The sequence below is a fragment of the Leuciscus leuciscus genome (assembly GCF_965113295.1).
Source record: "Leuciscus leuciscus genome assembly, chromosome: 18".
NCBI lineage: Eukaryota > Metazoa > Chordata > Actinopteri > Cypriniformes > Leuciscidae > Leuciscus > Leuciscus leuciscus.
In genome coordinates this window covers 39,835,194-39,858,280 of record NC_138742.1, presented here as the reverse complement: position 1 = coordinate 39,858,280, position 23,087 = coordinate 39,835,194, and the positions used below count along the sequence as shown (strand labels likewise).

General features: G+C 36.7%; 2 long non-coding RNA genes across 4 annotated transcripts; one reads left to right on the top strand and one right to left on the bottom strand.

Moving 5' to 3' along the window:
* Window positions 1-15,412: 15,412 nt before the first annotated feature.
* Window positions 15,413-19,245, bottom strand: LOC309480399. 2 transcript variants are annotated; one of them, XR_014199627.1, is made up of 5 exons: window positions 19,207-19,245; window positions 16,643-16,878; window positions 16,381-16,492; window positions 16,048-16,078; window positions 15,413-15,500 (listed from the first exon to the last, which is right to left on the bottom strand). It is a non-coding gene; the product is annotated as an uncharacterized lncRNA (long non-coding RNA). The 2 variants fall into 2 exon arrangements; XR_014199628.1 differs by lacking the exon at window positions 19,207-19,245 and having other exon boundaries at window positions 15,414-15,500; window positions 16,000-16,078; window positions 16,643-16,776.
* A 1,866-nt stretch (window positions 19,246-21,111) lies between these two features.
* LOC309481306 lies at window positions 21,112-22,646 on the top strand. Of its 2 annotated transcripts, XR_014199980.1 has the most exons (5): window positions 21,112-21,151; window positions 21,663-21,728; window positions 21,940-22,023; window positions 22,165-22,254; window positions 22,446-22,646. It is a non-coding gene; the product is annotated as an uncharacterized lncRNA (long non-coding RNA). The 2 variants fall into 2 exon arrangements; XR_014199981.1 differs by lacking the exon at window positions 21,112-21,151 and having other exon boundaries at window positions 21,479-21,728; window positions 22,446-22,642.
* Window positions 22,647-23,087: the final 441 nt, after the last annotated feature.

Sequence of the window (23,087 nt, the reverse complement as noted above, 5' to 3'; positions counted from 1 at the left end):
TAATAGCTCGATTAGAAAATTTATTTGGAATAATAAAACTCAGAGGGTTAAACCTAAGACATTACATATGGCATTTAATTACACTTTTTAATCATTTGGGAGTTGAGGATACTAATTGTTGGAGTTTTGTAAGTGGAATATTTGCCCAATCTTGTCTGATACAAGACAGCCGCTCAACAGTCTGTGGTCATACATAATGATTTAATTTCTATAGGCTATATTTTTAAAAATAGAGTCGGCTCTTCAGATATGTGAGCCAGCTTCCGACGATCACCTACAAGAGCCGGCTCTTAGATCCGGCTCATTCGCGAACGACCCATCACTAGCGAGAACTCTCTCTGAACTGCACGCGCGACACACACACACACACACACGTCCAGCTACAATAATCATTTTAATTTGAAACAGCAACCCAGAATATTTGTCACAAGCATTGATTAAAACAATGATGACAATAATCACATAATTATTTTTTTTTTAAACGACTTAAATTCTGGACCTTTGGCAGTGAGGGGGGGTTCGTTCGAACCACCCAACCCCCCCCCTGCCTACGGGCTTGTATAACACAAACACAAGCCAGTAACTAAATACTAATGACTGCTTGAATATGCCTCTACGAGTCTCAAATGCTCACAAAAGTTCTGCACGCTCTCACTTCTGTGTCACATATCTCAGTGAAATGTAGAGCAGAGCTGATGTGTGCATCTGTAGAACATATAAACGGTTGGATGTGCCAGAATTGTCATCAAGTAAACAAAGATAACTGAAGTCATTGTTTTTAGAGCCAACAAAGAACGATTAAAAGTTAGCGCTCACCTTCAATCACAAACTACTGTAAGCCAGAAATCTTGTTGTAGTCATGGACAGACCTACATTTTAACAGCCACATTAAGACAATAACAAAGTCAGCTTACTGTCACCTGAAGACGATATCAAGGGTTAAATAAGCTTGTGTCTTAGCAGGATCTGGGAAAACTTGCCCATGCGTTTATCTTAACCCTCTGGGGTCTGAGGTGTTTTTGGGGTCCTTGAGATGTTCTGACATGCCCTGACATTTGTGCTTTTTTCAGTTGTTTATAAACATATTAATGGCAAAGGTGTAATTACACTCTATTTAGCACAAACAGGGCTACCATAATATGTGAGCAACATGTATGTACATGTTTTCATTTTTGAGAGAATAATGTTTATGCATGGTTATTGAAAAAACTAAAAATGAAAGTTTCTGAAATAAGGCCACAAAACACATACTAAATATGTGTCAATAAGACTTTTGACTAATGGATGTCGTCGCCTAGAGTTTTTTCTTCAAAATGATGTGAAAATCATCCTACCTAATCATTCACATAAAACGATACATTGATTTAAAATTTTTAAACACTTTTAGTTTGGAAAGGCAATATGCGGATGGGGCGTAAACGATCCAACACCATCATGAATATTTAGTGGTTCACACCTGAGAAGTTCACACCCATAATGAGCCTTTCATTCAGGTGTGTCACTGAGCCACAGGTAAGAATGCAAGGACTATATATATATATATATATATATATATATACACATACATACATACATACACACACATATATATATACACATATACACATACATATATACATATACATATACATATATATATATATATATATATATATATATATTTATATATTTATATAATACATAGTTCCCAAAGGCCAATTAATGTCACGTGACCTCCCCGGAGACGCCATCTTTTAGGGCATAAGCTGCTGTGTTTACAAAGATTTAACATGGACAGTATAGAGTTTTACAAGCAAATTTCGAATATTTCTTTCTATTTATAATGTTACGAAAATCATGAAGAGACAAAGTGACAGAGATTATAAAGAGACTCTTATTAACACAAGACAGAGAGAGGTACAATGCGAAAATTTCTGTCATAAATGGTGTGGATCCGTATGCGCTAAACTGAGCACTGATTTTGCAGCTTTGCCTCAGATACAGTATTATCCATGTGTACCATTATCTGGTATTGGCTAGGAGTTTTAACACATGTGAGCAATTCCGAGCCTGGAAATATGTGCATGAATATGAATATACACGGCATGAAAATAAACAAAACTCGCGTGCAAATTAATTAATGTAACGGTTATTGCGGAACTACTTTATACGCGGGTTCTTTAGGGACATAATCTGAGATTGCAAGGCTGGAATGTGTGTGCGTGTGGCAGAGTGAGAGAGAGAATCGCGGGCGCGATCGAACAGTGGAAACAATGTTGTTTTTGTATGTTTTTAATACCTCGTCATTTTGTATACAGGACATCATTCAAACTGCAAAGTGTTAACTTATATTTGTGTACACTCGCAATAAAACACAACAAATTCTTGCGTGTTTTGAGGGAGTTTCTTTCCTGTTTATCCTCGCCAGCCATAACCTCCGTCGTTGTTCTGACAAAAGCTTAGTCTTCTCACATTCATTAAGTCTAACGACGGGTATACTGTAAAAACTAAATTTAACTGAACCTCCGGCACGATTGGAACATCCATTGACCCAGCAGGAGATGACCATTTTCACTTTTTAATCACAAAATTTCCGTTTCAGCTTCTTCTTCTCATGTTCTGCATTGTAAGAATGTTGTGTTCTGCCCTCAGAAATGGCGCCGGGTCGGCAAATGCCCGTATGTTGTGACGTCATGTGGGAACTATGTATTGGTTCACAGTTGGAAACACAGTTGTTGTTGTTTTTTTCACAAATTGTGCTTGCAAATTGTATAATATCCAAGGTAAACATTTCTAGTAATTGTGCAGTTAATTCTCATGCTGTATTTTCAGAAAGTTTTGGAATATATTCTCAACCCAAATATGTCACTAATAAAACACAATAAAAAATTATTTAAAGAGAAGGTTTATATTGACCTTTTAAGTTTTTGTTTACATCTATCCTTGTATATATATTTTAGCTATTTTATTAAAAAGGTTATACAATTATAACAAATATAAAATTTTAACAATATTTCCAGTGTAATCTTTCTTTGTAAAAATACATTTTTATCATAACTATTTCAAAGTTAAGGATTCATTAGTTTGAATATCGCCTACATTGGAACAAACACTATAACATCTTAGTTGATTATTTTTGACAAAACATATACACTCACCTAAAGGATTATTAGGAACACCTGTTCAATTTCTCATTAATGCAATTATCTAATCAACCAATCACATGGCAGTTGCTTCAATGCATTTAGGGGTGTGGTCCTGGTCAAGACAATCTCCTGAACTCCAAACTGAATGTCAGAATGGGAAAGAAAGGTAATTTAAGCAATTTTGAGCGTGGCATGGTTGTTGGTGCCAGACGGGCCGGTCTGAGTATTTCACAATCTGCTCAGTTACTGGGATTTTCATGCACAACCATTTCTAGGGTTTACAAAGAATGGTGTGAAAATGGAAAAACATCCAGTATGCGGCAGTCCTGTGGGCGAAAATGCCTTGTTGATGCTAGAGGTCAGAGGAGAATGGGCCGACTGATTCAAGCTGATAGAAGAGCAACTTTGACTGAAATAACCACTCGTTACAACCGAGGTATGCAGCAAAGCATTTGTGAAGCCACAACACGCACAACCTTGAGGCGGATGGGCTACAACAGCAGAAGACCCCACCGGGTACCACTCATCTCCACTACAAATAGGAAAAAGAGGCTACAATTTGCACGAGCTCACCAAAATTGGACAGTTGAAGACTTGAAAAATGTTGCCTGGTCTGATGAGTCTCGATTTCTGTTGAGACATTCAGATGGTAGAGTCAGAATTTGGCATAAACAGAATGAGAACATGGATCCATCATGCCTTGTTACCACTGTGCAGGCTGGTGGTGGAGGTGTAATGGTGTGGGGGATGTTTTCTTGGCACACTTTAGGCCCCTTAGTGCCAATTGGGCATCGTTTAAATGCCACGGCCTACCTGAGCATTGTTTCTGACCATGTCCATCCCTTTATGACCACCATGTACCCATCCTCTGATGGCTACTTCCAGCAGGATAATGCACCATGTCACAAAGCTCGAATCATTTCAAATTGGTTTCTTGAACATGACAATGAGTTCGCTGTACTAAAATGGCCCCAGTGTTAATTTCGTTAACGAAAACTATGACGAAAAATGTTCGTTGACGACCTTTTTTCCCCTGACTAAGACAAGACGATGAGAGACGCCACCCACGTCATTAAACGATAACTGTGACTATATCAACACATGCAATATCGTTGACGAAAAAAGACGAGACTGAAATGTGTTTAAACTTTTTTGAAACTTAACCAAAACCACTTGTTTGTGTCAAATAAAGGAGACGACAACACATTGACTGTTTTTACGAACGTTCATGCTTACGGTTGCCAGATTTTTATATTTAACCCCCCAGTCAGAGCTTTTCTGTTAAAAGAACACGTTTTCTACCCGGTCTTTTCAATAGTATCTGGCAACCATGCGCGCGCGCTCTCTACACTGCTGAAGAAGCGCGGATGATCTGAAAACACAGACAAGTAGGCTGGAATTTAGCGATCTTCATTTGAGATTTTCTACTTAAATTAAAGTGTCGTTCAGTCGGTCTGTGTTCTGCCACGAGCCGCTTGCGCTATCTGTGCTACTAAATCTGCGATCAAAATATAGGCTGATATCCAGCAGTGTTTTTAATGTTGATCATTTTATACGAGCAAGAATGCAATGTTTCCTGAATATCCACACGATTTCAAATGTGACACTGATTTTATACAACAGTTCAACAAACAGAAGGGTAACATTAAATGATGTAGGCCTACTACATTTAAAACAGTATTGTGTCAGTATTGCTCTATTTTGCAACGAAAGCCACAGCAGAACTGCAGCACACAGCGGTGATTCGTGAACGATTCTGTGGCTTTGAATTTAATTTTTTATTTATTTATTTAATATGGACATAGCAATAACATTGGACGAACCAGATGCATTGTTTAAAGTGTTATAGCACATGTGCTAATTTTCAACACCTGAATGAATCGTGAGATTCAATGACCCGTTCATAAAACTAGCAGCTTGCTTCGTTACTGAATGAATGAATGACTCCATGACTCACTCATAAGACAGTGACTTACTACTGGCTTTAATTTAATATTTTAAAAGTACCGGTATCACTTTGTTTTTACCATCATTGCATATTTATTGAACATTGTTTAATTAAAACAAATATTTAAAAAATATTGTCCCTTAATGGAAAAGGTGTGACTGCAGTCTAAGTGGAAGAGAGGGGGTAGGGCACTCTAAAAACCACTGAAATAAGGAAAAGTGGTATGTAGAATTGCACAAGTGCTACTGCTAGAGAGTGCAATGTCAATACAGCCTGTTACCTTAATTTACATTTCTCATAAGCTTAACTGAATTGGCCTAGAGATAAACATTTTAGGAAATTTTTTGTCTAAAGACTACATATAAATAGCTACCAAAATTAATGTTGGTAACTGCAGTTTGACTAAAAGTTGACAAAAAATGCAATGACTTTTCGTCAACTAAAACTAGACTAAAACTATGAAAGACAAAATGACTAAAATGTGACTAAGACCAATAAATATTTTCGTCTCAAGATGAAAACTAAGACTAAATCAAAAATGGCTGCCAAAATTAACACTGAATGGCCCCCACAGTCACCAGATCTCAACCCAATAGAGCATCTTTGGGATGTGGTGGAACGGGAGCTTCGTGCCCTGGATGTGCATCCCACAAATCTCCATCAACTGCAAGGTGCTATCCTATCAATATGGGCCAACATTTCTAAAGAATGCTTTCAGCACCTTGTTGAATCAATGGCAAGGCAAGGCAAGGCAAGGCAAGGCAAGGCAAGTTTATTTATATAGCACATTTCATACACAATGGCAATTCAAAGTGCTTTACATAGAAGAAATTAAAATAATAAAAAGAAATAAGAATAATTAAAACAGTTTAGAAAAATTAAATTAAATACAGTACTTTTAAAAAAATATATATATATATTATTATAGATCTTTCCTTCAAAGGATTCCCTTAAGACTTAAATCTTTCCTTCTTTTAACCTTCAATCTTTTTACGACTTCCATCTATCAACTTTCCTTTAACTTTCTTTTCTCCCTCATTTACTCACACGTTCTTTTCACTTTCTTTAGCACTGCGTTCACATTCTTTCTCAGACGAAAACTTTAATATCGTCATTTAAACACTATTCTGCTTTCAAACCCACATTAATACACGTCACTTTCACATTATCACTTTCTTTTACCTTCTGAGTGGGCATTTACAGTTTCGGGCTAAATGCCCTGCTGACATAGGAGAAATTAAAATAATTAAAAGAAATAAGGATAATTAAAACAGTTTAGAAAAATAAAATAAAATACAGTACAGTACAAACAGTCGGACGAACATTGGCACAGTGCTCATTCAGTAAATGCACAGCTAAACAGAAGTGTTTTGAGTCTGGATTTGAATGTGACTACTGTAGGAGCACATCTGATCTCTTCTGGAAGCTGGTTCCAGCTGTGGCTGGCATAATAGCTAAAAGCAGACTCACCATGTTTAGAGTGAACCCTTGGTATTTCTAGCTGATATGATCCTAATGATCTGAGTGATCTGTTGGGTTTATATTCAGTGAGCATATCTGCAATGTATTGAGGTCCTAGGCCATTGAATGATTTATATACCAGTAATAGTACTTTAAAATCAATCCTAAATTTAACTGGGAGCCAGTGTAAAGACCTGAGGACTGGTGTGATATGTTCATATTTTCTGGTTCTGCTCAGAATCCTAGCAGCAGCGTTCTGTATGAGCTGCAACTGTCTTATGGTCTTTTTGGGAAGGCCAGTGAGGAGTCCATTACAATAATCCACCCTGCTGGTGATGAAAGCATGCACAAGTTTCTCTAAGTCTTGCCTGGAAACAAAGCATCTAATTCTTGCAATATTTTTCAGATGATAGTATGCTGATTTAGTTATTGCTTTGACATGACTACTGAAACTAAGGTCTGACTCTAGTGTCACACCAAGATTCCTGACTTGATGTTTAGTTGTTTGACCCCTAGAGTGAAGGTATACGTTCACCTTGAGAACTTCATCTTTGTTTCCAAACGCAATAACTTCAGTTTTGTCTTTGTTTAATTGAAGAAAGTTTTGAGTTTTGACACATCCAACTGTTGACTTCGTCAATGCATCGGCACAAGGAGTCAATGGGGCTGTAGTCGTTAGGCGATAGGGCTAAGTACAGCTGTGTGTCGTCTGCATAGCTGTGGTAAGCAATTTGGTTATTTCTCATTATTTGGCTCATTGGGAGCATATACAGGTTGAACAGGAGTGGCGCAAGGATTGAGCCTTGAGGGACTCCGCATGTCATGGATGTCCACTCAGACTTATGGTCTCCTATACTCACATAATAACCTCTCCCATCTAAGTATGACCTGAACCATTTTAGGACTATCCCAGAAAGCCCCACCCAGTTTTCCAGCCTGTCAAGAAGTATGTTATGATCGACAGTGTCAAATGCAGCACTGAGGTCGAGTAGTACCAGCACTGATAATTTTCCTGAATCAGTATTTAAGCGAATATCGTTTATTATCTTTATGAGCGCTGTCTCTGTGCTGTGATGCGGTCGGAAACCAGATTGAAAATTGTCAAAGTATCCATTTGAGCTTAAGAATTTGTTCAGCTGATTGAAGATAACTTTTTCAATGAGCTTGCCTATGAAAGGAAGATTTGAGATCGGTCTATAGTTGCTTAATATGGTCTTATCCAGATTGCTCTTTTTCAGGAGGGGCTTGACAACTGCAGTTTTCAGGGAGTTTGGAAAACTCCCAGAGAGAAGTGAGGCATTTACCACTTCTAGAAGATCTGCTTCTAAACTGTTTAGCACACTTTTGAAAAAAGATGTGGGAAGTGTGTCAAGAGCGCATGTTGATGTTTTAAGGTGTTGTACGGTTTCTTCCAAAATTTTGCCATCAATTTCTTTGAAGTCAGACATAGTAACTACTTTCTCAGGTGGTCTGATCTGTCTGACCTCAGTGCAACTCAAGGATGTGCTGATCACCTTTCTGATATTATTGATTTTCTCAGAGAAGAAAGAAGCAAACTCACTGCACTTGCTGTTTGAGAGCATTTCACTAGGAATCTGGCTTGGGGGGTTTGTCAGTCTCTCTACAGTAGCAAAAAGAGTGCGTGTGTTGTTTAAATTGCTGTTTATAATATTTGAGAAGAAAGTCTGTCTAGCTTTGCCTAGTTCCATATTGAAAGCATGCAGGCTGTCTTTGTAGATGTTATAATGGACTACAAGTTTTGTCTTCCGCCACATGCGCTCTGCTTTTCTGCATTGTCTTTTCATATTTTGCACTGCTGTTGAGTTTCTCCAAGGTGCTTTTTGTCTGCCACTCTTCTTCCTGACTTTAACAGGAGCAATATCATCAATTATATTTTTAACTTTTGAGTTAAAAGAATCAAGGAGAAAATCAACAGAGTCAGCAGATATGCTTGGTGTTAAAGATATAGCCTTCATAAATAGTACACTAGTGTTCTCATTTAAGCATCTCTTCTTGACAGACACAGATCTAGCTTCAATGGCACGAGAGATCAATATATCAAAGAAAATACAGAAATGATCAGACAGTGCTACATCCTTAATAACAATCGATGAAATGTTTAGACCCTTACTGATAAGTAAATCTAGAGTGTGTCCATGATTGTGTGTGGGTCCATGTACATGCTGAGTCAGATCAAAAGTTTTTAAAACAGTTTTGATTTCTTTTGCCATATTGTTTTCTGCATTATCTATGTGAATGTTCAAATCTCCAGCAATGGCAAAACAGTCAAACTCTGAGGTAATTGTTGATAACAGTTCTGTAAAGTCCTCAGCAAAGGCTGGAGAATATTTTGGAGGCCTGTAAATAATGATAAGTAAAATGCGAGGAGCACCTTTTAACACAGTACCCAGATATTCGAAAGATGGGTAATTCCCAAATGATATTTGCTTACATTGATAGATATCTTTAAAAAGAGCAGCTAGACCCCCACCTCTCTTAACAGCTCTGCAGACACTCATAAAAGTAAAGTTAGGAGGGGCTGTTTCATTGAGGATTGTTGCACTGCAGCTGTCTTCTAGCCAGGTTTCATTTAGAAACATAAAGTCCAGGTTGTTTGTGGTTATTAAGTCGTTGACTAGAAGTGATTTATTTTTAAGTGAGCGAATGTTTAAAAGTGCTAACTTAACAGTCTTACTTTTTGTCCCCACAGCAATCTTAGTTTGACATGTAATAGGCACCAGATTAGTTGGGTTTGCTGTACGGCTATTGAAGGCCTTAGACTTTCTATCTTGTAATAGAACAGCAATAGAGAAAGATACAGGCACACTGGGTTCCCGCTTGTTCTGTAAACATTTGAGAAGGTTACTGTTATCATAACAGGAACCCAAAACACATCACTGAGAGCTGGTATCAGTTGTTTTTGGTTCCAGCATGCACCAGTTCTTCCATTTTCTGTGAGAAGCACAAAAGTGGAGTTGCTGGCGAGAGTGAGAAAGTATCTGGTGAAAGGGGCTGTTGCTCAGGTGTTATCGGAGGCTGGGATATGCTGTCCTGGCTTCCCTGGCTGTTTTCCAGGAAGTCGTCCTTGGGTGCTGAATCTTGGAGCAGTTCTAATATGTCTGTCTGTGGTGAGCTCTGTGGGCAGGGCTCAGCTGAGATGGTGTCCATGAGCAGAGGTTGTTGTGGCTCAGTGGTGTTATCATTGTCCTTGTGTGATATGTCAACCGCATGTCCATTTTGCTGCTGAAGTGAAGTCCCGTGTTCATTCATACTGTTTCCAGGTGTGTGTGTGTCGTTCAGATTGACACACACTGCAGAAGGATGATTGAGGGAGAAGTCGATATTGTCCTTTAACACTCTTGAACCAAGTTTGTTTGGGTGATGGCCATCCCGATGAAATAGTTGTCTCTGACTCCAGAAAAGATTGAAGTTGTCAATGAAGTTTACTCCTTTTATATTGCAGGTTTTTTGCAGCCATGTATTAATCCCAAGCAGCCGTGAAAACCTGTTTGTTCCTCTTGCTGGGAGTGGTCCACTGATGAATGTTTGAACTTTCAGTCTTTTAAGTGTTTCAAAAAGTTCATTGAAATCCTTCTTAAGGAGTTCTGACTGCTCTTTATGAATATCATTCTTCCCCACATGAATTATGAGTCGATTTGCAGTCTTATGTTTCATCAGAATGTTTTGAAGTTCCCTGTTTATATCAGAAGTTGTAGCTTGTGGAAGGCAGCATGTAGTTGTATCCCTGCTGCTAATGTTTCTGATTATGGAGTCCCCCACTATCAGAGTCCTGTGCTCGGCTGCGCTCTGAGCTGAGTGCCGCTGTCTGCTCGACCTTGAGTGCCAGTTAGCATCAGTGTTAGCTACTGGCTGATACAGTCTGTGTTCGATCGTATTCATCATGTTTGGGGATTCCTCATTTACATTCATTAGTACTTCAAATCTGTTCTCAAGATGTATAGGTGTTGGTAGGAGACCAGTGTTTGCAGTCCTTGTCAGAGCTGTATCTGGGGTAGAGGATGCTACTGCGGTAATATGTGATGCTCGTGACAATCTGATGTCTCGAGTGCCTTTGGGTCTCGCTCCCTGTTTGTGCCATCGGTTTGTAAGTCGATCGGCTTGTTTCTCTACCTGTCGAGGAGCACTAGTTTCATGGGACTCACCGGCTATATGCTGAGGGTGTCCATGACGAAGCTCTGTTGTGTGTTCCGTCTGGTTTGGTGGTCCCGTAAATAACTTTGTTTCAAGAACTGCAATCCTTTGTAAAAGTCTGTGGCAGTTAGTGCAGCAAGTAGATTCCAGAAGAGGCATTTTCTCTCTTATCCTTGTAGGCAGTTGTGTTTTCCTTTCCCCGGAATGTAAGCTGGTCGGGTAGAAGAATTCTGCGTTTTTGTGGTAATCCAAACTTTGTCGTTTGAGCACTGTGCTGATTTGCTGAAGTTAAAATTAGGTGATAAAAGGAGCTAAAATATAAAAATATAGAAGATAAAATATAAAAGCGATAGAGCAAAGCGCGGAGCAGTAAGCAAGAGCGTCCGAACGGTAGCTGAGCTGAGCAGGAAGTGTGGAGAAAAATATAGTAGTTATATTCCTATGTATATATCCTAGTTTATTATCTTCAATGGACGTCACTTATGCAGTAATCTGCAATTAAATTAATGCAGGGCAAATTAATTAATATCTTAAGGCTTGCATGGTGACTTCAGTAGTTTCATAGAAGTATCATTTTTATTCTTTTTTTTAAAGTTAAAACTAGGGCAAGTTAAAAGCATTATATAATGTTTTCTATTATAATATAATTGCTCTAACTTGTCCCCCCTTGTTTTTGTTTTGCAGCTGATGGGGAAGTGAAGATGGAGAAGTTTCAAGTTTTTTGTTCACCGCACATTTTCACAGTTTTTTGTTCACTGCACACATTTTCAGTTTTAGGTTTTACACCTTTCCATACCTATAAATTGTTTGTTGTTTAAAATAAAATGTTAATTTCCCATTTCAGAGATTGAGATCATTTCTTTAAATGCAAGTCATTTTATATGTATATTCATGGTTCATAAGATTTTTATGTACAAAAAGAAAAATATAATTTTTTGTACTATAATAAACTATGTATAAGTAGTGGCTTGTTGACTAATTATTAATGTACCGACAAACGTTCTGGGAACCTTCAGAGAACCTTATTCTTATGTTTTGTGAACAATAAACTATGCAGAGTATGACTTAATTGTTTACTGATTATTAATGTACAGACATCATAATGTATAGGTTAGGAGAACGTTCTGGGAACCTTCAGAGAACTTTATTCTTGTGAACATAAACTATGTAGAAGTATTGGTTTGTTGACTGATTATTTATGTATAGCAGCCATTCTCAAACTGTGGTCCGCGGACCACTAGTGGTCCGTGAGGGTACTGCAGGTGGTCCGTGGAAAGGCTAAATAAAATATAAAATAATATTTTTTTTACCTTCATTTTACCAGGAAATTCCCATAAAAAAAGAAAAGTAAAAAGAATATGTAGGCCTATATTGATATAACATTTTAATTAAATTGTCAAGTTATTGTGTGATTACTAAAATAGCCTAGTGGTGTTCGGCCGTGACATTCAAGTTCAGTGCCGTTAGAACCACAACATTGGTTCGGTGGATAGCAACAGGTTCTCTGAAGAGAAAAGGGCAGAGGCAAATATGTTCTCATTATCACATCACACGCATAGCCTTTAATGGTACGTTCACAACGGACGAAATTTCGCTTCAAACTTTTGTTTTTACGCGCGTCAATTTAGCTCTTGACGCGCGAATTGATACAAAGTGGTCAAGCGTATCACTAGACGCGGCAGGCGCGAATTTCACATAATCCCTTTTTGAATTTGACGCGCTATTCGCATCCGGTGTGTGAACGCACAGTTAGGCATAGGCAGTTTATATGAAACGAAATGTTTATAAATGGAATGAATAAGGCCTGTTATTATTTAATTTCCAGTTAGTTTCTTGATCTCGCGTTTCTGAAATGTTTTGCAGATGTGCTGTTAAGTGGACAAACTTTCTGAGGACTTGTAAAACTCTGAAGATTAATAATAATAATCCCCTAAAATCGCCAAAGGTTTTGAAATGTTGACTATATTCAAGTGTTCTTATTACTGTATAGATTTCATACTACATTGCTATGGAAATAAGCCTGTTGTTCAAATGAACCTGATTATGCCCTGGGCGCTTGAGTAGCCTAAATAAATAAATTAAATATGTGGCAGCCGTTGTGTGCAGTAAACTTTCCTTTAACAAGCCTGTGATGTGATGACCAGTTATAGTTTTAGTGCTAGTAAGCCTATTTAGAGGTGCGGATTAATTCAGGTAGGACTGTGTGTAGACATATTTTATTATGTGTATTATGAGGTGGTCCGCGAAAATTCTTGATCTCAAATAGTGGTCCACACACTCAAAAAGTTTGAGAACCCCTGATGTATAGACATCAGTAGAGGTTAGGGGAACGTTCTGGGAACCTTGTTGTAAAATTCCTGAAATGTGCTTAGGTTAGGGGAACGTTCTGGGAACCTTCTCGTAAAATTCCTGAAATGTGCTTAGGTTAACCCTTAAAGACCGATACGTCCGCCCGCAGCATAAAATAACTATCGTTCTAAAATGTTTAATAACTTTTGAGTCGCTAATCCTATCTGTATGCTTTAAAATGCACCGTAAAGATGAGATTCTCAGCTTTCCTGTGTTATCACGGGTGTCTCTATTGGTCATTCAGTGGCTCCGTAGTGCCGGTGATTGCGTCATCAAAATCTGCAGCAGTGATTCGTCAAGGAAACACATGTGGTTTCTTTCTCTGAGCCAAACAGGAACGAATGTTGATGCTTAGTCCCACCCCCATGCCCAGATTCGTCCAAACGGTCATCGACTCAACCAACAAACATAGTGATTGGTGATTTTAACAACCAATCACGTTTCTTTATACATTTTTAACAAACGCAATGCATTGAAAACTACGCATGAAAACTAACGGATGCAAAGTTTTTGACCATAGCGCAAAACACGAAAGAGCGCAAAACACGAAAGAGCATGAGTATGTAAAAAAAACAGCAGTACAAATCGGAGGATGTGTTAGAATAGATTTTTTTAAACGAGTCGTTAGACCTGGTGGAACCTTCCGATTCAGAAGATTGTTTGAATCATTTGCACTGTTTATTTATATTTAGTTAGTGAAGATTATTTGCACTATTTGTTCATTAGCACTCAGTATATTACCCTCAATGAACCATTTCTTCATTTGCACTGTTTATTTCTTTTTGTATTTAGTTTGTGAAGATTATTTGAACCATTTGTTCATTTACACTCTGTATATTGTATTGTTAGTATTTATATTGCACAGTTGTCACTACTTGTTATATTGTTTGCATTTGTTGTTCATGTTCAAATTATAATATAATTTTCTGAAGAAAAATGTTTGCTTCAGTGTTCTGTTGTAATATAACAACTTTTCTATTTACTTTACTTCCTGAACTTATTTGGACACATCTACATTGTCAGTAAATGTAATACACCTGTTTTTACTCAAAAACGCCTAGAATAATATTATAATAAATGGCTATAACTTGCTGTGGGATTGTTACATGTAGACAAAATTTCATCTGGAAGTCTAAAACAACCAAGTCTAACTTTCTAAAAGAAAAAAACAAAACTTCAGGAAGTTCTGTTTGAGTTCACACTGAAAACACCACATTTTTTGCTGCCGTTTTTCTTAAAATCCTGTTAATTTCATAAATTCTCTGACAAAAGAAATGTAAAACTGGGACTTTAAATGAGCTAGCTGGAAACTTTAGGTTCTCCTGTTTAAAATGATATATGGCACTTGATGCTTGCTGCTAGAATGGGTTAGAAAAACAAAGAAAAGTGCAGGTGAGTCAGGCGCCCCAAAAATGTTCTAGGTCTTTAAGGGTTAAGGGAACATTCTGGGAACGTTTTGGGAACCTACTCGGAATGTTCTGGGAACGTTCCCCTAACCTAAAGGGAACATTCTATTTACGTAAAGAAAACTTTCCTGGCTAACCAATAGGGAACGTTCTTGGGAACGTTCCCAGAACGTTCTGGGAACCAAAAACTAACGTTCCCAGAACGTAAAATTGTTTGCTGGGTCATCATTTGAACTTGATCACTCAACTCATTAAGACCCTTATTTCTGATGTAGATTTATGTTGTTGATCACAGAATAACTGTGATTCTGCATAAATATCCAGAATTTTAGATATAATACAAAAGATTTCTTAAAAGTTGTTTTGAAAAAAAAAACTAAAAAAATCTTTCTTTTAGGCACTTACAGCCCAGCCGGCATTTCAACGTTGATTCACCGTTGAAACAACGTCAGGTACCATGGTTGAATCAACGGTGAATTACCTTTCGATTTTGCAAATTGAATCAACGTTAATATCGTGACGTTGTTTCACTGTCTTACCTTTCATCATGGGATAATACAATTGTACATTCAATTACAACCTAGTTTGCAGTTGGAACATGAGTCATGACAATGCTGACTGAATTTGTGATTAACTGTCCATACTGTACACTAAAAATTGTTAACTGTCAAATGATTTGCAGAAATGGCTTAATTAAACACATTAAATAATGAGTTAACACATGCTCAAGATTGTAAAACAAGTTTTATTCTGAAAAAACAAGTCTAAAAATACTTTCTAAAACAGATGAAAAACATCTCAAACTTTAAATTGCAGCGTTTTCGAAGTAATGTTAAAAACCTGTAGAAGTAAACATCTAAATGGAATATTTAAAGAGTTTTTGTTCAATTACAGTAACCCTTAAATTAAACATTTAATATTTCAAATGTACAGTAAAAAAAGAAGTTTTTAAATTCTCAATAAAATGTGACAGTGCAGTGCTCCGACAGAGTCCCAGCTCGAGGTCCATTCCGATGCCATCACTTCCTCTTCACTTCTTGCCCGCTGTCTGCTACTATCCTATAAATAAAAGCAAAAACACTGAATACAAAATAAATCATGTACAAGATTTTCACTTTACAGTTCAATTTGTCGGGTAGAAAACAAAATATACAACACTATCCATTCTAAAACACATATTTTATGTATTCAGATGTACATTTACACAAGAAATTCTTCAGAGCCTCAAGGTGGAATTGTAAAAAATGTAATATTACTCCCATGTGTCAGTTACGGTTACTATAATCATGAGGTCATGATTTCATCCTTAAAACAGATGAAGAAATCAACAAATTGTGGTGTTGAGCTGAGAGGGTTGAGGTCTGTTGTTCTTTATTTCTTTCAATGCAGGTTTATATTGTTTCAACAATTATATATTTCTGTATATTTCTGATAATATTTGTGGAGAAACATTACACTGTTTTAATTCAGAATCCTAACCATACATTGTACTAATTAAAAGTAATTTATTAAATCAAGTAAAATAAAAAAATAACACAAAAGGCCAATGAATCCGTACCAGAAGTGATAGTGCAATGTAGCAGCTAAAGAATAATCCTCTACCAACCTGCCAGTAATCAGCTGGATCCTTGGAGAATCTGAAGGGGGAAAGAAGAAATTATTCAATGAAAAGTCCTTAAAAAGCAGTATTTTTTATTTATTTTGACCATTCCTTTAAACAATCTTAAAAATGTATTTAAATTGTAAAAACTTTTGCCATTATAACATTCACACAACATGAACTGAGTAATGTCATCTTTGAGACTGTTAGTATTACATGATTAAAAATGTAAACATACACTTAAAGCATGGCAATCCCATCAGAAGTGTGTATCATAGCAAGCGAAGCACACACAAAAAAGCCAAATGGTACCAAAATCAAACCATCAAATAATTTGACCTGCAGCCGCATTTATCCTATTATGACACGTCTGAGGGTCTTTCCCTTAATGGTTTCCAGTGATTAAAGAAAGGACTGATGAAGGTGACATGAATCCACTTTCAGTGCGCCACTTCAGCAGAAGAAAGACAAAAGGACAAAAAGTTAAATGTATCAGTTAAATCAGTAATGTTAAATGTCTTACTTTAAAGATGAAAATCATACTTAATACTATATATTAATCCCTGTGTAGGTTTTCGAACAGTGGGTAAAATTGACTTACTGTATCTTAGTTGGTGAATGGGTCTTTCTGTTGGGTGTTCTCCCCCGATAAAAATCTTATTCCAATGCTTGATCTAAAAAAAAAAATTTTAAACAAATATCTTTTCAATATCGTTATCAGTGTTTGAAGAGGTTATGTAAACTTCTAAATGATGGTTTTATCACTTTACTCATTCCCACGCTTTTTTTTTTACCTCTCATGCGTTTTTAAACTAACGTTAGCTGACAACATTAACCCTCTGAGGTCGAGAAACGCGCCCACGCGTTTTGCTGGATTTTTTTCAGTTCAGTTCAAAAGAAATTAATTTTGCTCTGTTGACTTTGATATTACAAGCAAGTTTCATACATCAATCGATTCTGTTAAATGTGTATTATTTTTGTGTATACTCACAATAAAAACAAAGTGTGGTGCTTTTTGCCAAATAAAGAAAAATAAACGTGATGCGAGTTCTGCCTTCTCTCTGTCCGTGTAGTCCATTCCGAAACGCGTCCGAAAATGAATCATAACTCAGCGAATACTTCTCACACAGGCATGTGAGTTATGTCTTTATGAAGCTTGAAATCTCTTCTTTTAAATGAAGTAATTTATATAAAACACAAATGTTTTCAACTCATGTAATCCGTTTGAAAGCAAGGAGAGGTACCGTTTTTCCTTCTGCCTCATTATCTTTATAATCAGCTGCGGGCGCCCCGCCCCCGGCGCGATTCACATGTAAATAGTTTAGGTGATCTAGTATACGCCCCCCGATCAATGCCATAAAAACACAGTTTCTTCATCAGACTTACTGATAGTTCATCGCGTTTTGAGTATGGCACGCTTCTCCAGTAAAGACGCCCTTCAGATGATTCTGGACAGCGAGGAAGAATGCACGATACCGGGTTGTTTCCTCAGAGGAAGATTGTAACAGACGACGAACGGCAGCATATTGAAGAGCGAATTCCGCCGAGGACACAATTTCGGAGTAAGTTTTACTTAAAAGTCTTTTGTCTTTTATTTTTCGTGTTCGCATTTATGAGGAAAAAAACAATATTACGTGACAGTTCTCCATTATGGACGCGAGCGCTCTAAGCACTAAAATACTTTCAAACATTCACAGAGACCTCAAAACAGAAACTACAAATCCTTTCTTTAAAACGAATTTCGTTTTGTATCAATTGTCTCTTAATTTTAATATTTTTTTCATTAACAAATTTCCTGGATTTAAAGTAAATATAGGCTAGCAATCACAACATAAGGTCTGAACTGGAGATCATCATGAACCCGTAGCCTACTCGCCTCACATGTCTAAAAAAAATGTAATATATTTACAGAAAGCTGGTTCTAAACAAAACCATCCAAAACAAAAAAACTATGTAGCCTAATAAATGTGCATTTCTCCGGTGCGTTCACAACGTTACAGTCAGGCGAAATATGAAAGACAACATTTTGTTTAGTAGATTTGGGTACAGTTTTTACTGTAGAATATACTGCCACATCAAATAAGCTTTTGTGTAGCAATTTCTATATATAAAATAGCCTACTATTTTTGTCAAAAATAAAGTCATCAACTAAGATGTTAGCTGTTCCAATGTTGGCTATATTCAAAGTAATGAATACATAGATAAAATGTAGGCCTATAATCTTTTTTTTTACAAAGAAAGAGTACACTTGAAATATTGTTGAAATTGTAATTATTGTTGTTGTAACCTTTTTAACTTTGAAATATGTATGATAAAATGTATACTTTAGTTTTTACAAAGAAAGATTACACTTGAATTGTTGTTGTAATTGTAACCTTTTTAATAAAAAAAATATATTTACAAGGTAGATGTAAACAAACTATTAAAAGGTAAATATAAGCCTTTTCTTTAAATAATTTTTATTGTGTTTTATTAGTGACAAATTTGGGGAGAGGATCAATATTCCAAACCTGAAAATACAGTATGAGAATTAACTGCACAATTACTAGACATGTTTTCCTTGGATATTATAGGCCAAATTGCAAGCACAATATGTGGAAAAATAAAAAAGAATTGAGATGCTTCCAACTGTTGCTCTTGCATTCTTGTGGCTCAGTGGCACACCTGAATGAATGGCTAATTAAATATGCAGGCCCCATTGTCTCCTAAGGTGTGAACCACTAAATATGCATGATCTGTGACGCCCACTCCGCATATTGCCTTTCCAAACAGAAAGTGCTTTGCAAAATTCAAATCAATGTATGTGTTATGTGAATGATAAGGGCAGGGTGATTTTCACATCATTTTGAAGAAAAAACACTAGGCAATGACATCAATTAGACAAAATTCTTATTGGCACATATTTAGTATGTGTTTTATGGCATTATTTCAGAAACTTTAGTTTTTAGTTTTTTCAATAACCACGCATAAACATTATTCTCTCAAAAATGCAGACATGTACATTCTTGTTGCTCACATATTATGGTAGCCCTGTTTGTGCTAAATAGTGTGTAATTTTTTTTTGCCATTAATATGTTTATAAGCAACTGAAAAAAGCACAAATGTCAGGGCATGTCAGAACATCTCAAGGACCCCAAAAACACCTCAGACCTCAGAGGGTTAAACACATAACGTTACCAACAACAAAACACAGCAATGTCAGATGGTATAACTTACATTGAAATACATGCTAATATCGCTACGCTAATGGTGAAGCAGTACAAAAACACACACAGAGATAACTTATTTATTTTATGAGGTTTTATGAGGTTCAGTCCCTAACGTTAGACTGTTAAGGACTGAAAAATGTTTTCTTACCTGATATCGCCAGTATTTTTACAGACCACGTACGACCCCTTCCTCTGTTCACATTCCAGCTTTTGTTCTTCATTGACATATCAACTCAAATTCGCTCAAAATTTAAGAATTCAACAGGCAGATATAAAATAATCCAGGTCTGACCGAGTAATCAACGCAAGCAGCAGCTGCTCACCGACCGAGAGTAACGGACGTATTTTCAAACTTAAAATAGGCGGGCAGAGCCGCGCACACTCTCATTGGACAGTTTCCTGAAAGACAGACAGATTAACCAATCATGCTCAAAGTAAAACGGTGAAACAACCAATAGCAATAGTTTGTGCGAGTTAACATAGTGGTGTAGGCTATTGAGTTTTATTTGACATGACAGTGTGAATACTAACATAAGGCAAAAGGTTTCTGCTGCACTGCTCTCTTGAGAGTGAAAATATTATTGTTAATAATGATAATAATTGTATTTTAACATACACTGAAGAGCTGTTATGATCAAAAATCATTAAATGCGAATTAATTATCATAATAATACGTTAAAAGGCAGATATTATGTTGTCGAAAACATTACGTTGTTTCAACGTACATATCTTGTAAAAAAGATTCATTTTTCAGATCACAACATGATTATGTCAAAACATAACCAACACCATCAGATCACATTGTCTCTGTTCATCTGGCAGTTATAACTCAGATACAGCAGACAAGCAAAAATCTAAAGTAAACATGTAAGGGTCAAGATCCCAACGAAAGCAAACACTGATCACCATAATGGTGACTTACAATTTGTGATTTTCTCCTTCAGTGATTCTGCTTGTCAACATCAGGTGTCTTCAATAATGATCAATCATCACTCAATTAATCACTTAATTATCTCATTAACTTTAACACTCTTGAGCAGGGGTAGGCAAACTTTTTGGCTCAAGGGCCACACTGGGTTTTAAAATTTGACAGAGGGCCGGCCCAGTAGCAGATTATGAAACACGATCTCATGAAAGTGTGTATCTATACCACAAATTTTATTTCTCGTGCCATTTATACGGCAAAAATGTTTTTTGCATGCATATGCTACGCACTGTAAACCCCTTGGTTAGGATTATGGGTGCGGAGTGCGTGCCTATTACACGCCATAAAGTGCGTATCATATGCATGCGAAAACTGCGTATCATAAGCACTACAAATACAATTCGTGGTATTCGCACTTTCATGAGATCGGGCTGAGCAAACACATTTACGTTGGGGCAACGTCTGCGCGAAATTCAACAACTGAGAGAGACATTATGACAATACATTTTTTATGCTAGATATCCCCCATTTAGCATGTTATGTTTTGAGGTTAATTTTTAATTAGTCAGATGTTAGATAATTATAGCCCATACTTTTTAAATATTGTTATCCTTATTATTATTTAACCCTCTGAGGTCGACAAACGCGTCGACGCGTTTTGCTGGATTTTTTTCACATAGCAGCAACATCAACTTAAAAAAATCCGTCATTTATGGTCATATAAATAAAATAAATACATGATTATAAACTATAGAGGGTCTTCTTTTTTTTGTGTACACTCACATTAACATCAAAACCTTGTTTTTATTTTTAAATAAATAAAATAAACAGGGTGCGCTTTCAGCTCACTCTGTCTCCGCAAAAATCTTTCTGAAACAAGTCTGGAAAATGAACTGAAACTCACTTTTTCCTCAGAAGAAGAACGTTTGTATTTTGAAGAGCGACTTGATCCAGGCGTGGATAATATTTCGGATGAGTAAGTCTTTTCAAATTTACTTGCATTAGTTGACAAGCTATTTTATATAAACGTAGGCTACATATTTTACTGGTTGGACCATTTCCATACTTGTCATTCAGAGTAATTTATATTTAAATGGTCTAGGCTATGCTTTATAAAGTAGGAGAGAGGCTTCGATCATAGGCCTGTATGAAAGTTAGAATTTTGAAATTAATTTAGAAGATATTATGTATGTTTAGATTATATTTTGACTAGTGTTTATGCTGCCTCATTATCATCAACGAAGAGTGCTTGCAAATATCTATTGCAAATGTGTGTATGTGCTGAAATGTATAAATATGCCCAGCTGATGAATTGCAAATGTGTTAATGTTTGCGTTGTGCTATCTCCGTAATGGCCCATTACACACAATATATGCCTACAGCACGTGTCTACAATTATTCACATCAGTTATTCATATAGACTAATGATAGGCTACTATACTTTGAAATATTTATGTTATAATAGTTTTCAACTTTTTTTAAAACAGGAATGCTGCATCTCCTTCATCTGCAACTCGGAGGGCGCGCAGCAACACAGTTGAACGTCAGAAAGAGTAAGTACATATTTACCAATGTTTGTGCAATTTTGTTTATATACTTATTACAATATGAGACTGTATGAGTTTATTTATTTTTGGAGGTTGGTTGATAATGTTACATATTTTTTCTTTGTGCTATCTTATCAGCATGCTAATGCCCATCAGTTGTGCATGTGCTGGAATAGTACTCTATATGATAATAATAGTTTTCAACTTTTTTTGAAAGGAATGATGTAGGTTGCTCACTCTCACCTCTCACTGCAACTCGCACTAAGAGGGCACGCAGCAACACAGACAGAAATCAGAAGGAGTAAGTACATATTTACCCACTATTTTACAGATGTTAGACCTGATGTTGTTTTATCAACATGCTGACTGTCCTTCAGTTATGCATGTGCTGGCATAGTACTTTGTTCAACCGTTATTAATATTAATATTATTATTTTCATAGGAATGTGGTAGCATCACTCTCACCCTCACCTGCAACTCGCACTGGGAGGTCACGCGACAGGTGTCGTTCAGTTTTGAGAACAACTGAAAAGTAAGTACACTTATTCCCTTTCTTTCAGATATTAGTATAATTCTGTTTACATATTCTGGTTTTACATAGTCCATACAAACATTATGTGTCTGTATGGCTTTGCATCTGGCCAATGTTACTTATAATGATTGAAATGCAGTTGTTATATTTTGTGTAATAAACATGCTCACAGTTGTTTGTTTGTTTTACAGCTATAAAGGTGATGGTGATCATCAGACACCTGTTGCAAAGAGGGCCAAGACAAACATTCAGACAAGCAACAAGCAGTCTACTCTGTCATGGAAAACAGAGACTGACATTGATATGGTTCCACAGACTCTGAGATTCCTGCCTGCACGGGAACCTGGACCACAGCTGAGTCCTGCTGATGCACACACTCCGCTGAGTCTCTTCAAAATGTTTTTTTTCTGAGAATGCTGTGTCAACTGAACATTTGAGAAGAACATTTGCACAGTTGGTCGCAAGATCTGTGTGCTTTGCAAAGGACAGCTTGGTAAAAGGCAGGACACACCTTGGAAATGCCAGGCATGTAATGTTCACTTGTGTCTTCAGTTGAACAGGAACTGTTTTCAAAAATGGCACCAAGACATGTAACTATATTCTATCTGCCTTTATTTTGCTCATTTTGCATTATTTTGCTTTATTTTGCTTAGAGCCCGCATCAACGGGGCATAAGCATTTACTGTGATATACCTGCAAATTTAGAACATTTAGTTCCTCCACATAAGAGGAATTACAATAAAACAGTGAAAAACTCCTCTACTTTGTTCAGGCTGCCTCTCTTGATGGCCCATTAGTCATTGGGGGAGTGTCTATGTCACACCCCTGGTCTG